Source organism: Lepisosteus platostomus, chromosome 6 (assembly GCF_059453375.1).
Source record: "Lepisosteus platostomus isolate fLepPlt1 chromosome 6, fLepPlt1.hap1, whole genome shotgun sequence".
In the NCBI taxonomy this organism is placed as follows: domain Eukaryota; kingdom Metazoa; phylum Chordata; class Actinopteri; order Semionotiformes; family Lepisosteidae; genus Lepisosteus; species Lepisosteus platostomus.
Window position 1 is genome coordinate 41801748 of NC_142616.1, and position 14401 is coordinate 41816148.

At 39.0% G+C, this 14401-nt stretch overlaps 1 pseudogene; it reads right to left on the reverse strand.

Moving 5' to 3' along the window:
- Positions 1 to 14401, reverse strand: part of LOC148661724 (uncharacterized) — a 27623-nt pseudogene continuing 13222 nt past the window's right edge.

Genomic DNA, 14401 nt, shown 5'->3' on the forward strand with positions numbered 1-14401 from the left:
TCAGTTGCTTACAGAATTCTCAGAATTCTTCACCAGTATCACAAAATCATTGACACTCTCGCCAATACAAAATACCACATCTGCAAAATCTAACACATAGGGAAAAAACATAATGGTTGAAAAACTACATACACAGCCCTCAAAACCAAACTATCAGGTCTGAATGACACACACTTGTCATATGTATGTGTAACTCACAAAGCAACAATTAAACACAGTGTGTCAAAAAAGTAAATTCTCTGATTAAAAGGGGAAATGCATGTAGAAACGCAATAAATTGAACAAAACCATTTGGAAAACAACTCACTGTTCAGATGGTTCATTTTTACACAAATTACAGTAAAATACACAACATGCTTTCTGTAAATGAAAAACACAATAAACTGCCAAACAGCTACTGTATGAAAGCAAAACAAATATGCTGCATTCAGAAACTGTCCTGTCTGTATTGTGGATTTGGCCACAGGTTTTCATCTACATCACAGTTGATGTTTTCCCTGGTCAAGCAGCAGGAAAAAAAATCTCCTAGCATGACAAATCCATGCTTGGCAAGCATCTGCGCGAACATCATCGCAGGTCTCTTCCATTGCCTGGAGTAGACTGACTTGCTCATAAGGCTTACGGTTGTAAATCTTCCATCGCCATGAAGAAAACAATTCCTCAATGGGATTGAGGAATGGAGAATATGGTGGAAGGAAGAGAACCTGGATTTGAGGGTGTTTGGTGAACCACTCCCTGACAACCACTGCATGGTGGAAGCTTACATTGTCCCAAATGACAAAATACATGTACAGTAAGTGTTGTCTTGGGGCGCTGAGTTGGAAAAATCGGTCATGCAGTGCATCAAGGAATGCCAGCAGATGTGTTGAGTTGTAAGGCCCAAGAGTTGCAGGCCGATGGACAATTCCTTGGTGACTGATTGCAGCACAAAGGGTGATGTTCCCACCCCTTTGGCCTGGGACCTTCACCATTTTTTTTTGTCCTAGGATGTTTCTTCCCCATTGTCATTTTGTAGACAGATTGAATCCTGCCTCATCAACAGATGAACTCGTTTGGGGCAGCATTTTCAAGCTCAAAGATTCTCCGAATAAATAATTAATAATAATTGCTTACACTTATATAGCGCTTTTCTGGCCACTCCAGTCAAAGCACTTTACAGGTAATGGGGACTCCCCTCCACCACCACCAATGTGCAGCCCCACCTGGATGATTGATGGCAGCCATAGTGCGCCAGAACTCTCACCACACATCAGCTATCAGTGGGGAGGAGAGCAGAGTAATGAATCCAATTCATAGATGGGGATTGTTAGGAGGCCATGATTGGTAAGGACCAATTGAAAATTTGGCCAGGACACTGGGGTTACACCCCTAATAAAGACAATATCATATAGGTACAGTGATGTGGATATTGCAGTTCTCTTACAGTGCTTTATACTGTAACACTACTCCCCTACAGCTTTGTGCAAGACAAATCAAGTTCAAGTTTATTGTCTTTATACTCATATACAGGTATATGGTATAATGAAATGCTATTTAGCTAGCTCTCAGACGGTAAGAAGTACAAAAAAAACAACAACAATACAATTGTATAAGAAAAGAAAGCAGAGACAACAGGCAGTGTGCAAAACAACAACAGGCAATGTGCAAAACAACAACAGGTAACAGGTAATGTGCAAAACAACATCAGTTGTGCAAAATCATACCGTACATCAAGAGAATGGATATATCTATAAAGGATAGAAAATTATGGGGAGTGAGCTTCTTGGCATGTAAGGTAGAGGTAGATTTCAATGTGTGTTTGAGTTTTGGTAAGAGAGAAGGCACTGTGAGGTTCAGATCGTAAGTGAGAGAGTTTAATAGTTTGATAGTGCAGGGGTAAAAACTGTCTCTGAGTCTGGTAATCCGGGGCCGAATGCTCCGGTACCGTTTACCAGATGGTAGAGGGTCAAACAGTCTGCAGATGGGGTGTGTGGGGTCTTTGATTATGCTTAGAGCTTTCCTCAAGCACCGTCTGTCATAAATGTCCTGGATGGATTGGAGGGCAACCCCTGTGATGGACTGGGCAGTTTTCAACACCTGCTGTAGGGCTTTGTGGTCAGCAATACTGCAGTTGCCATACCACACTGTGATGCAACCTGTCAGTGTGCTTTCTGTAGTGCATCTGTAAAAGTTAGTGAGGATCTGGGGACATATCTTTGCCTTCTTCAACCGTCTTCAGGTGCTGTTGCGCTTTCTTGATCAGACAGGTGGCGTTGAGAGACCATGTGAGGTCCTTGGTGATATGTACGGCAAGGAATTTGAAGTTACTGACCCTTTCCACTTCAGTCCCATTGATGTGGATAGGTGCATGTCCATTTTGCAGTTTTCTGAAATCAACGATCATCTCCTTGGTTTTGCTGACATTGAGGGTGAGGTTGTTGTCTTCACACCACGTTGTAAGGAGATTAACCTCCTCCCTGTAGGCCCTCTTGTCATTGTCTGTGATCAGACCTACAACTGGTGTGTCATCTGCAAAATTGATGATGGAGTTGGTGTTGTGTTTGGCCTTACAGTTGTTGCTGTAGAGGGAGTAGAGCAATGGACTAAGCACACAACCCTGGGGGACCCCAGTGTTCAGAGTCAGTGTGCCGGAGGTGTGGTTTCCAAGCCTGACAGAGGAGGTCTGCCTGCCAGAAAGTCCCGAATCCAGTTGCAGAGGGTGGTGTTGAGTGCAACGCAGTGCACTGAGTTTCTTGACTAGTTTCTCTGGGATGATAGTGTTAAAAGCTGAGCTGAAGTCGATGAATAGTAGTCTTGCGTATGTGTTCCTTTTATCCAGATGGGATAGGGCAGTGTGTATGGCAGTGGAGATTGCGTCATCTGTGGATCTGTTGGGCCGGTAGGCAAATTGGTATGGGTCCAGTGTGTTCAGAATGGTGCCTCATTACCAGCATCTCGAAGCACTTCATGATGATAGGTGTTAGTGCAAGTGCACAATACTGTACTACTGTATGGAGATTCATAGCTTACCTACCTATCTGTTTCACACGATCAATGTTTCTCTCAAATGGTACACAATATATTTGCTTCAGATATCCTGTGCCTTCTTAGCACGCAATCAATGGTGGATATGGATATACAGTCTATGTTGTGAAACATTCCATTCCATATGGTGTTGGATTTCTTTGAGTCTTAGGGCATTTGCCAACACCATGTTCACTATTTCAGTCTCGTTCTGGAGTGAGCAGTTGGTTTTGCCCACCAGCTGCTGGTCTTCTCTGAATTCTACATACAAACTACGCTAAGTCATGCTCAAACATGCTGTCATCTTGCTGCTATGAGAGCCAAATATCCAGCAAGTTACTTTAGATTTTTATCCACTCACCTGTTCTGCTTTATCTGTTATTATGTATTGAGTATTGAAGGAATGTATTTCAAGTTAATTTACCATGAATAGAGTGGACTGTGAGGAATGACACTTTTACTTCCTGAAGGAACAAGAGAAGCCATTCAACGTGCATCTAAAAAGCATGGCCTTTTAAAAAATGCAGAACATAAGTTCAAACACCAATGGAGCCATCTCCTCCTTCTTTCATAACCTGTATTTTCCATTTATTCTCTTCACATTGTGTGATTGTAATTACTAATCACTCCAAGCTTACCTTACATACACAGTGTTGTCTGAACTGTAAAATACTGTGTTTACCTGTAATTTAGATGAGGTTGCAATGGTAAATATTTCTGCATTCATCCTGGAGATGAATACAAATATGGATAGATGGATAAATAAAGATGGATAAAAATCAGCAAAAACAAAATATTTTTAACATTTCACTGATGTTTAAGTGTTTATTATAAGCTTTGATCTTATGCATGAAATGCATTGTGTCTCTTTGTGGGCCCGGTAACATATTCTCACATCACAGGCTCTTATTTCCCACCAAACAAATGGAAGACAAAAAATAAAGAAAATCCCTACAGCCTTCAGCGAGTCAAGGTTTTTAAGATGCTCTGCAAGCTAAGATTTTTTTCCCGCTTCACTTTTTTTATAACACTTGACGTGACTTAATAAGAGTCTTTATACAACTTTTCAATCAATTAGATGGATTTTACATTTTCATTATTATTTTTGTTTGCAGCAGAAATAAGGATTCTGTGACTGACAGAGGATGTGTATTATGTGAAACTGAGCTTTAAAAAAACAGATCTGTCAAATGATTTTCTTATCTGTCAGTTCAGTAAATCTTTGCACTCAAACCCCCTAGTGGGCAAAAGAGCTGTGAGCTGAGGTGTGTGAGTATGTCTGCACACTAATCAGGGCTAGTTAATGGAAATTCAGTCAAGTTAACACAAGTAGAAATGCACAGTATTTACTGTACACATATTTGCTTAGCCAGACTGTAGAGAGAGTGGGGGTGACAGAGGGAAAGTGTAGATGAAAGTCGATTGACACAGTTCTGTGTATTTTATTTGACCCTGTTCTTTGTCTCTCAAGACACAAAACTGCTGACTGCTCAGTGAAGTTTTAGAGATTAACAGATACAAAAATGAGAAATAATCTTGTGATGCACCAGAATGGAATAGTTGTGGATGAGTGGATTGTTTGGATGGTGGACCCGTTCAAGTTATATTGGTTATTATTAATAATCCCCTTTAATTAACAAGTCATGCCTATTTGCATAACAATTAAAAACAAATTGAGTATGGCATAATGGCATAGTGAGAGGTCTTTGCACATCCACTGAGGACGCACAGAAGATGTGCCTTGTGATTCATTTTCATTACTTTGTTGTTTTTGGCTCTAGCAGGTATGATCAACACAACTCAAAAATAATTATCGATTTTTAAAATTGGGAGGGCTTGCATGTTTTTAAGACCAAAGCAGACACTAAGTGTCTATTCCACATCAGTACTCTAATCATGTTCCACGCCATGTCTATGTTAGATTTGACAAAATAGCAGGCTGAGAAAGAGAGAAGGGAAATGGAGGGGGGGGGGGGGGGGGGATATCATCAGACTAGAGCTGGCTGCAGTTTAGGCTCTATTAGGCTCAGAGGCTGAGGGAATCAGATGTGTAAGTGCGTCTTTAACTACAGTTCCCTGGAGGAAAAAGGGACAATGGTGTGAAATAAAACCCAGCAGGAAACCCTTCATCAGAGAGCTTTACTTTACCTGACAAGCCAGGCAGGCCATGGGACTTCCAGAAAGTTTACCACAGTAAGCAGCAATATTACCGTTACAATGTTATCTGTAGCATGATTTCAAAAGATATCAGAAGCCAGGGTGTATTGTTGCTGCTATAAATGGTGCTGGTGGTCCAGATGTAGGCACTCTTTCCTTTGAACCAGAATTTCCAAATCAATGGAACCATTGATTGTGACAATTGACTTTGTACTGTACATTGCACCCTTTTAATGGGAAACTTAAAAGAGGTCTTAACTTCTTAGCCATTAAAGATCCCATGGCACTGTTCATAAGAGTAGGAGTGATAACCCCAGTGTCCTGGCTAAATTTAATAAATATGCACAGTAAGTTCATTTTTCACATGAGTATACGATATGTGTGCTTTTCTGTGCCACAGTCTTCCTCTGTTTCTACCACAGTTTGCAATTCTTCTTCATACCTTCCCATGATGTCAAAGAATTTTGACACTTTAACTGCATGTTTACCATTATCCTGTTGTTGTTAAACACTCTGGGCTTCTTTAACTTTTTTGAGTTTTCTTTGTTTATTACTGAATTTATATCATTCTATATTTTCATAAGCTCTGTCTTTCCGTACAAAAAACCCATATACAGTATAATTGAATAATGTCTGAATTTATGCACTATTTACACTCTTTCTCTAGAGACAACATGAAAGAAGAAATTCAGGTAAGTGGTTTCACTCATTGTCTGGGTAAGGTCCAGAGACCAATGTTATTCTGAAATGGAAAAATCTAAAATCTAAATGTTTTTGTCTTACACAAAGAAAATTGTTTAAGCTATATTAGTGATATGCAGCAGCCATTCCACAACTGGAAACCCACTGAAGCTCAGCAGGTGTGAGCCTGGTCAGTACCTGGATGAGAGACATCCTGGGAAAAACTTAGGTTGCTGCTGGAAGAGGTGTTAGAGGGGCCAGCAGGGGGCACTCACCCTGCAGTCCATGTGGGTCCTAATGCCCCATTATAGTGATGGGGACACTATACTGTAAAACAGGCGCAGTCCTTCGGATGAGATGTAAAACCGAGGTCCTGACTCTCTGTGGTCATTAAAAATCCCAGGGCATTTCTCAAAAAGAGTGGGGATGTAAGCCTGGCATCCTGGCCAAATTTCCCATTGGCCCTTACCAATCATGGCCTTCTAATAATCCCCATCTATGAATTGGCTTCATTGCTCTGTCCTCCTCCCCACTGATAGCTGATGTGTGGTGAGTGTTCTGGCGCACTATGGCTGCCGTTGCATCATCCAGGTGGATGCTGCACATTGGTGGTGGTGGAGGGGAGTCCCTATTACCTGTAAAGTGCTTTGAGTGGAGTGTCCAGAAAAGCACTATATAAGTGTAAGCAATTATTATTATTATTATATTGCACAAGAGCAGAGATAAAATTCCAGATTTCCCTCTCCACAGCACAATTATACAATATAAAAAAAGAAGATAACATCCTAGTGTCTAAGCATTTTGACACACTGTATCACTTTTACAATGTCAGTCATGTGAGGGGATGTAACTTACATACTGTATAAAACAGATTTTAATGCAGGAGTGGTAAATTCTGGTCCTGAATGGCTTACTGTATGTGTTTGCATGTTTTCTAGGTCTAGGCACCAACATGGGAAGAGCAGGGAGATGTTGCTAAATTGACCTGATTAAGCTAAAAATGATAAGTGATGAGTTGGGAAAAACATGCATCAGAAGACACAAGTGTAAACTATGTGGAAGGGCATTTAAAGCCAAAAATTAGAGGTATTTATTTAACCAAAGCTTTGTGGTACTATAAAACAGGTCACCTAGCTACTGTATGTGGTTGAAGACAATATTTTGGCACCCTTTAATAAAAAGCTAAATTAAATCCTTGAATTAAGTTTAAACATAATGATAATGTTCTTTCACTATTTAAAATGTAACTCTCTTGCATTTGATTGCAGTTATCGACCAGCTTCAGCTGTGTAAGTTATTGCATAGAAAGTTTGGTGTTGGCTTCAGGGATTTACATTTTAATAGATGGGTTGATTTCCTCTCAAAACAAAATGTCATTTATTTGTGAAATACTACATGGTATAACCACAGAAGTAGTAATTATGAAGCTTGTCTCTGCCTTTCTTTTTTCTGAATGAAAGGTCGAACTCCACATAAAAGGCCCACATCCTTATTCATTTGTTAATGACACAAAGGTGACATATCTGGACTCAGACCGGTGTCTTTAGCTTAATATTGATTTCAATGATTGGCAATCAAACCTGGGTGCTATCTGTGTGAAATTTGCATGTTCTTCCTGTGTTTACGTGGGTTTCCTCTGGGTGCTCCAGTTTCCTTCCACAGTCCAAAAATATACTGGTGGCTTAATTGCCTTCTGGGAAAAACTAGCCTTGGTGTGAGTGTGTCTGTGCTTGTGTCTGTGTGTGCCTTGCAATTGATTGGCGTCCCATCCAGAGTGTATCCTGCCTTGCACCTGTTGCTTGCAGGGATAGGCGTGGTCTCCCCTGTGACCCTGAATTGAAGGTAGTTAGAAAATGGATGGATAGATGGATGGAATCAAACCTGGATCCATCAGTCTGAAGGTAGATTTGCTGTCTGCAGAGCTAAGGGAGTCCAAGATAAGTAGGTTTAGTGACAGTCCTGCCAATATGTTATTCATCTGCCAGGTACAGTAGTTCATAATGGAGGTACTTCCAGAAAATCAGAGACTGCACTGCCTTGAGATACACAGCAGCAGGCACAGCAATCACCTAGGATGAACTTATAAAACTGCAGACAGTACAACAGCCATAGCCCCTTTTCCCTTGACCCTTTTTCCTGCATTTATATTTTAGCTGTGCATTGTATTTATGGTAACTAAAGATACAGTTATATTCCACATATACCATTAGTTAAATGAATAAAAGACTTCAGCACACACTGGCCAAAATGTAAGGACCTGACAGCTGAATGTGCAGTGAAAGGAAAACCTTCCCTGTCTGGAACAACAAGAATCTCAATTCAATTAAAACCTGGTGGAACCTGGCAAACATGCAGTTCAGTTCAATATACTGTACATATGCCAGGCTTCACTAAAGGTGATTCTGTGGATCCAGCTGGAGGAATGCAATGGGATTAGCCTGCAAGTATTTTACAAATTTGCAGAACATACAGTGCTGTTCCAAGCGGTTCTTGCTGTTCACAGAGATCTAAAGTGTTATTGAGTGGGAGGCTTCTAATATTTTGACCTGCAAGTGAACTAAAGTATGTGGCGCTCCTAAATATAGCAGTCTGATATATCTACTGTCCCAGGGGAAAAATAATGCATGGATCTATAATTGACAATACTTCAACCACAGCTGACATTTACAATGGTGCTACTTTAATATGTATTTTGTAGGCAGTCCTTTAGGATGGAACAAACGTAGTATTTTCCAGAGTATTTGTTTAAGGTACTCTATGTGTATTTTTTTACTGTGGTCTCCTGGGTTTTGAATGTATAGTTCTGAAAGAAAAGAACAATTTGAGATTTTAAGTGAAGAGATTATTCTGTGGGTTGTTCAGGTTAAAACATTTTTACCAGTAGCCCTGCTACTGTATGTCTTTTGGCTCTGAAACCACAAATTAATGAGACTCTTTAAGCAGAAAGCCTGGTGTTGAGATGACCACATCTTTCTCTTAATTATAGGTGACAGAGTACAAAACAAGAAGCAGTTTACTAAGTTGCAATACCCTAAAGTAAGGTACGGCACTGACACTTCACATAGCATTTGTTCAGTCTGAATACACTGTATTAGCAAATACCTCTATTTTACAGGACAATCCCTCAAGGAACAAACTACTGTATTTGCACTGATTTGGGGTGTTACTATTTTAAAAAGAACTGACAGACTGAATTACATTCCCTTTTCTTCATTATATAACATATTTACCACAGTCAAAATATGTTTCAAATTTTTTTAGAAAATTCTTTATAAAGTAAAAAACACAGTGAAACCATTATTAAGTCAAATGACTTAATTTATTATATTCTGATTTGCCGTTTATTCACAAATTCGAACGTAGCATTTGATAGCAGTTTTCCCTTTGATCAATTCAATCAGAGGCTTTAGTGACTTGTTTGGAATTTGTGATTGGTGGGTCAAAGTTTTAATTTTGCCAAAGACTTACAGTAATACTTACAGTATGGTATTGCTTTGTGTTGTATTTAGTTTGAGATCAAGTTATGCTACTAATTCCAACTTTGGGCGATAAAAGCTCTGCTCTGGGGTGTGCATATCCCCACTGTGTGTTTGTGTTTAAGCAGTTGCTGTTTTTTTCATTTACATTTTTAGGATGTGGTAAATTATCCATCGGGAAAAAACAGATTTTCTCATGAAAATGTAATTAATGTGTAGATTCTCCATATGAAATGTTAAATATGTTAACTGAATCATATCTAAAATATAGGGAGTATTATGTTTTAAATGGAGCTGTGGTAGTTCAGATGGCAAGGGCATCTACAGTAGCTCCTGCCTGGAAAGTTGTGGGTTCAATCTCAGGTTGGGGCAAGTGATGTCACTTGCTCTAATTCCTTCCAGATGGCTCCCAGGTCCATTCAGCCTGCTTTCCAAATGAGTATTGAGGGTAATCCTTCTGGGGGTAATAGGCTGGCTGGAGTGTGATGCTGACCACATCACCTCCACTTCCAGCGTCAGATGGTCAAAAAAATGGTGGTCCTTGCCCCCATTACCCATGGGCCTTTATGGCCTGAAAAGGGGACCTTACCCACCATTTCAAATTATATATAGAGAAAGAATACCACTTCTTTATCTTTTGGCAATATTTATCTTATAGTAAACTAAGCACAAAGACAATATCTTTCAATATCAAACATAAAATGCATACAGTAGATATTTCAGTATTTTAATAGTTTTTAAAATGTCCAGGTGAGTAAGAACAGTTAAAACTTTGACAAATTCTCGATACACTTTTATTCTTGAAGTTTTCTGTTGACATGTCCTTACCTGACAGACAACACTTTAAACAGAAAAAGAAACCCTTGTCAGTATAATTTCCCCTTTTTATTGCTCTGAGCATTTGTCTAATTCAGAATGTCATCATAATTAAGTGGTTCTGAAAACCTGCATTGACAGAAAATATAGGCATAAACAGGAAGCAGCAACAGACTCTTTTTTTTCAAAATTTGAATTGAAACATGTCAAAGAGAAACTTTGAAAATAACATTGTTCTAAGACGTGTACTGTATACTTAGGAAATGTGAGAAAAGGATATTACCCCACTCTCTTTTTCTATAGTAGTTATATTTAATATACAGTATATATATATACATTATATAGCAATTGCTTAGACAGATAATCCACAGAGAGAGTGGTCATGTGAGAAAACCAATTTTACCTGCAATACACTTAAAGCTCATGAGGTTTAGACAAGACTATCTTTCTTGCGAACCATAAAAAAAATTAGCTTCCCCTATTTCACTGAGCAGTGCAATGGTTTTAAGACTTTGAGATGTGATTTTGGATGGCACTCAGGTATTGACTAAAATGCTCTGAGTGAAGGAAAAGGTAATATACAAGGTGAAGTGGAATAAATTATGTGTTTAAGATGTACAGAGCAAATAGATGCTCAAAACATTGTGGGTTAAACAACCACTCATCAGTGTGGCTGTATAGTGTACCTCAATGTAGAACAAAATAAGACCTTAATGAAATGAACAATTTACAGGGTTTGTTGGGAACTAACAGCTATTTGGTTATATCCCTTAAAGGATTTGTAAGGAAACTATAAAACACAAACTTATTAACTATTAAATATCACTCTCCAGAGTCAATCTAAAATAATATTAAGATCTAATAGTAAAATTCTTGCAAAATATATGTCTAATAATCCTCAAGATCCACTACAAAATGTTTGTTAATCCATGATACATTGTGGAACATTGCACAGCAATTCTGTAATGCTTTTAGTACAACACCAATGCACTAGTATCACAGCCTATTGTTCATCACTGTAACTACCAGTGGACTATGGAAAATAAGCTTGAAACTGTCTATAAAATGTGTGTGACATGTGGATTGGTGATGGGCACACCCATATGTTTCTGCCACCTCGGCGGTACCAAGGCTGTCCCTATGTAATAAAATGAATTCAGTTGGTACCTGATTTATTCCTGCAGTGCCACCCTGCCACTTCTACCTTGTTATCAGTCACTGCATCTGTAGCTTTGAAGAGTTTACTGCTTGGGTCAAACGCGAAGATCCCACAAAGAAATGGGCAATATTCAAAACTAAGCTCCTTGGTGCACTTCACTGTAGACCAATCCACGTGTAAGAAGTTACTCTCACATTGCAGAATGATGCGGACTACCGACGTAAGCTGCCTTCTCTTGTTTCTAGAAATAGTGCATGAAGATGTTTCAATAAATATGATAACATGGGCTGCCGTGTTAATGCTTTTATTCTTAGACAATTTTTAGTATAACAAATAATAAGACAATGGTACAGATACAGTATTTTTCAAATGTAGGCACGAAATTCATGCTTGTGTCTCCCACTTTGGGATGGTTAACCTGCCTGCTGTGCTCCATCATTGGTTGCAAATCGATTTGCTAGAGAGGTGCTTCTCTAAAGGACGGAAGTTTTGATGGCCAGGTCAGGGCCGACATTCCTCTGTGGAGCACTGCGAACAGCACAGCTGTGGCTGGTAATGAGCTGCCTGGCATTATTATGCAGAACTGTGATGCCTTGATGTAACAATCAAGTCCAGCAGAAAACAAAGTTCAGCATGTCACAATAGCTCTCAGTACGTGACCCCGTTTACACAAGGCCATTCATATTTAAACTGCTACTTGGCACTACCACGGACTGATTGTGAACTCTCATGGGATCCTTATTTATTGAAGCATCCTCATACAGCGTACAGTAAGTAACCTTTGCATGAAGTTAAAAAACTGAAAAAGAAAATTAGACATAACACGTTGAAACAAAACCAACAGGGGATGTTATATTAATGTCCTTCTGATTTTTAGATGATCGTGTCTCCACTAAGACTTTTTCCGTGTTAAATTTTTAACACTGTAAAATATTTAAGAATCTAAAGTGTTTTTTGCTCATTTAAAAAAGACATGCAATAATTTAAGCTGAAATACACATACTGTACTGTATTATAATGGGCCTTAGGGTTGAATTATGTATTTAGAGGATATCTTTTACAAAGCAAAAAATGAGAACATTAATAACAATTATAATTCCCTTAATTTACAGTATATAGACCTTTTCATTCTAAAGAGTGCCAAAGTGCCTTACACATAGGGAATCCACTTCATCCACCTTTGAAATGCAGCATCATACCTGAGTAACTTGGAACAGCCATTTACAGTTTGTGCTATGCTGTACTGCCAGTGTGCCAGCAGACCCACTACTCAACAAGCAGAGGCATGAGAAATCGTTTCACCAACTGAATTGATGGGCACCAATAAAAAGTCACATTGTACAATCTCAGTGAATTCTTTACAGGACACAAGGGTCAACCCCCCTACTGTTTTGCACCAAGTTTAACATCTTGTCCAAAGTACAGCACCAACTATACCAACTACAGCACAGTGTCCCCAGTCCTAACGGGGCATTGATTTGGAATTTTATGTTCAGGGTGTCATACTCATGAGAATGCTGGCTTCTGCAGCACTACTAACTTGGCGGCAGACCAGAACTCCACTTGGTCTGACGATTCATCCGTCGCCGTGGTAATGAAAGTGGAAATGTTATTGAAGCCACCTGACCACTATTAAGCCAGCAAATGCCTTGTCCCAACAGGTACTTAAGTCCAGCAGTAACAAAATCTCTTGCTCTGTCATTGAGTCTCTTGTCTCTGTATTTCTCACTTGCTTGCTTGTTTTTCATGGCTTACTTACCTTTTTTTTGTCTTTGACCATGCTCTTGGATCTCCCCTGAACGTGACCATCTTGTATGTGTTTTGACCCCTGCTTTCCACAACCTTGATTTGACTGACCTTGTTATTATTTTGACCCTGCCTGCTCACTGGACTCATCTTTGGATTTTCCCTATGCTTTCTCTCTGTGACCTGGCTTCAAACCCTGCTTGTCAAACCATGGCTTCGATTTCAGTTTCACTTTCACCAGCTACCTGAGATTATTCTGTTCAGAGACTGGATATTTTCCCTGTTTCCCAAACTCTGCTTCTACCAACTTTAGTAGCAGATCTCAAACAGAGAATTCCAGAGAGAGAAAAGAGTGCCTCTTTGCTAGTGCATCTACAGCACTGTCAACAGTAATCAGGGACTTGGGAGTTCTTCCATTCTTATATTTACAAGGCACAGTCTTGCTTATCTTCAGTGATCTGGCCAAAGTGCTAATCCCCATGCTAATAGTTAAACTGTTGTGTTTGTAACCTACACATCCTTGTAAAGCAAATAGTGTTTTCTGGATGTTAAAACGTTTACTCATATATGCAAGCAAATTGTGGTGGGAAAAAAAAATCAGGCTTATTTCTGTTCTACAATTCAATAAACACCACAAACAGACACCACATTAAAAATGATGATTTCCAAATCTAGCATATGTTATACTTGTGGAAAATCTTGAAAAATGCTTGATTTGTGTATACTGTATATTCCAACTGGATATAACTTCATATTTCACAACTATTAGAACATCAAAGAGTCTGTATTTTATCTCTGGTTAAACTGGGTCTTGATTCTAATGTGTCTTCTAAGAAAAATAAATATAGAAAGAAAGTTCAGTGCAGTGCCATGCAGTGGAGAGGTGTGTTAGAAATATCATGAGGTTTTTCTCTAAACCCAATGAATCGGCAATAGAAGCCTCCTCTTATTTCCTCAAATACATGCAGACAGTACTTTATTTTAAATGTGCTCTGAAAGGCAAAAGGAAAAGAGATATATAGTTTTCTAAAAGCTAAGATTAGAAGCAGAAAAAGAACATTTATGCACAGGATTGATGAAACCTTATGTGAAGGTATCCTTGCATAGCCTGATTCCACTGAGTATCCCCATCATTTATAATCCAACTACCTTTCTTTTGTCATCAAAATCCAATGTTAATTGTTATTTGAAAACCACCACTGAGGATATCTAGTTGAGCCACTCACTCCCAAAAACATTTAAACCATTTTTAGAAGTTTGTTAACGCAAAAAACATTTGAGTGGAGGAAATGTCCTCTATTCTAAAATTTTAAAGTGATCATCTTAAATCCATTTCAGGTTTAAATGGATAAGAATGCATTTT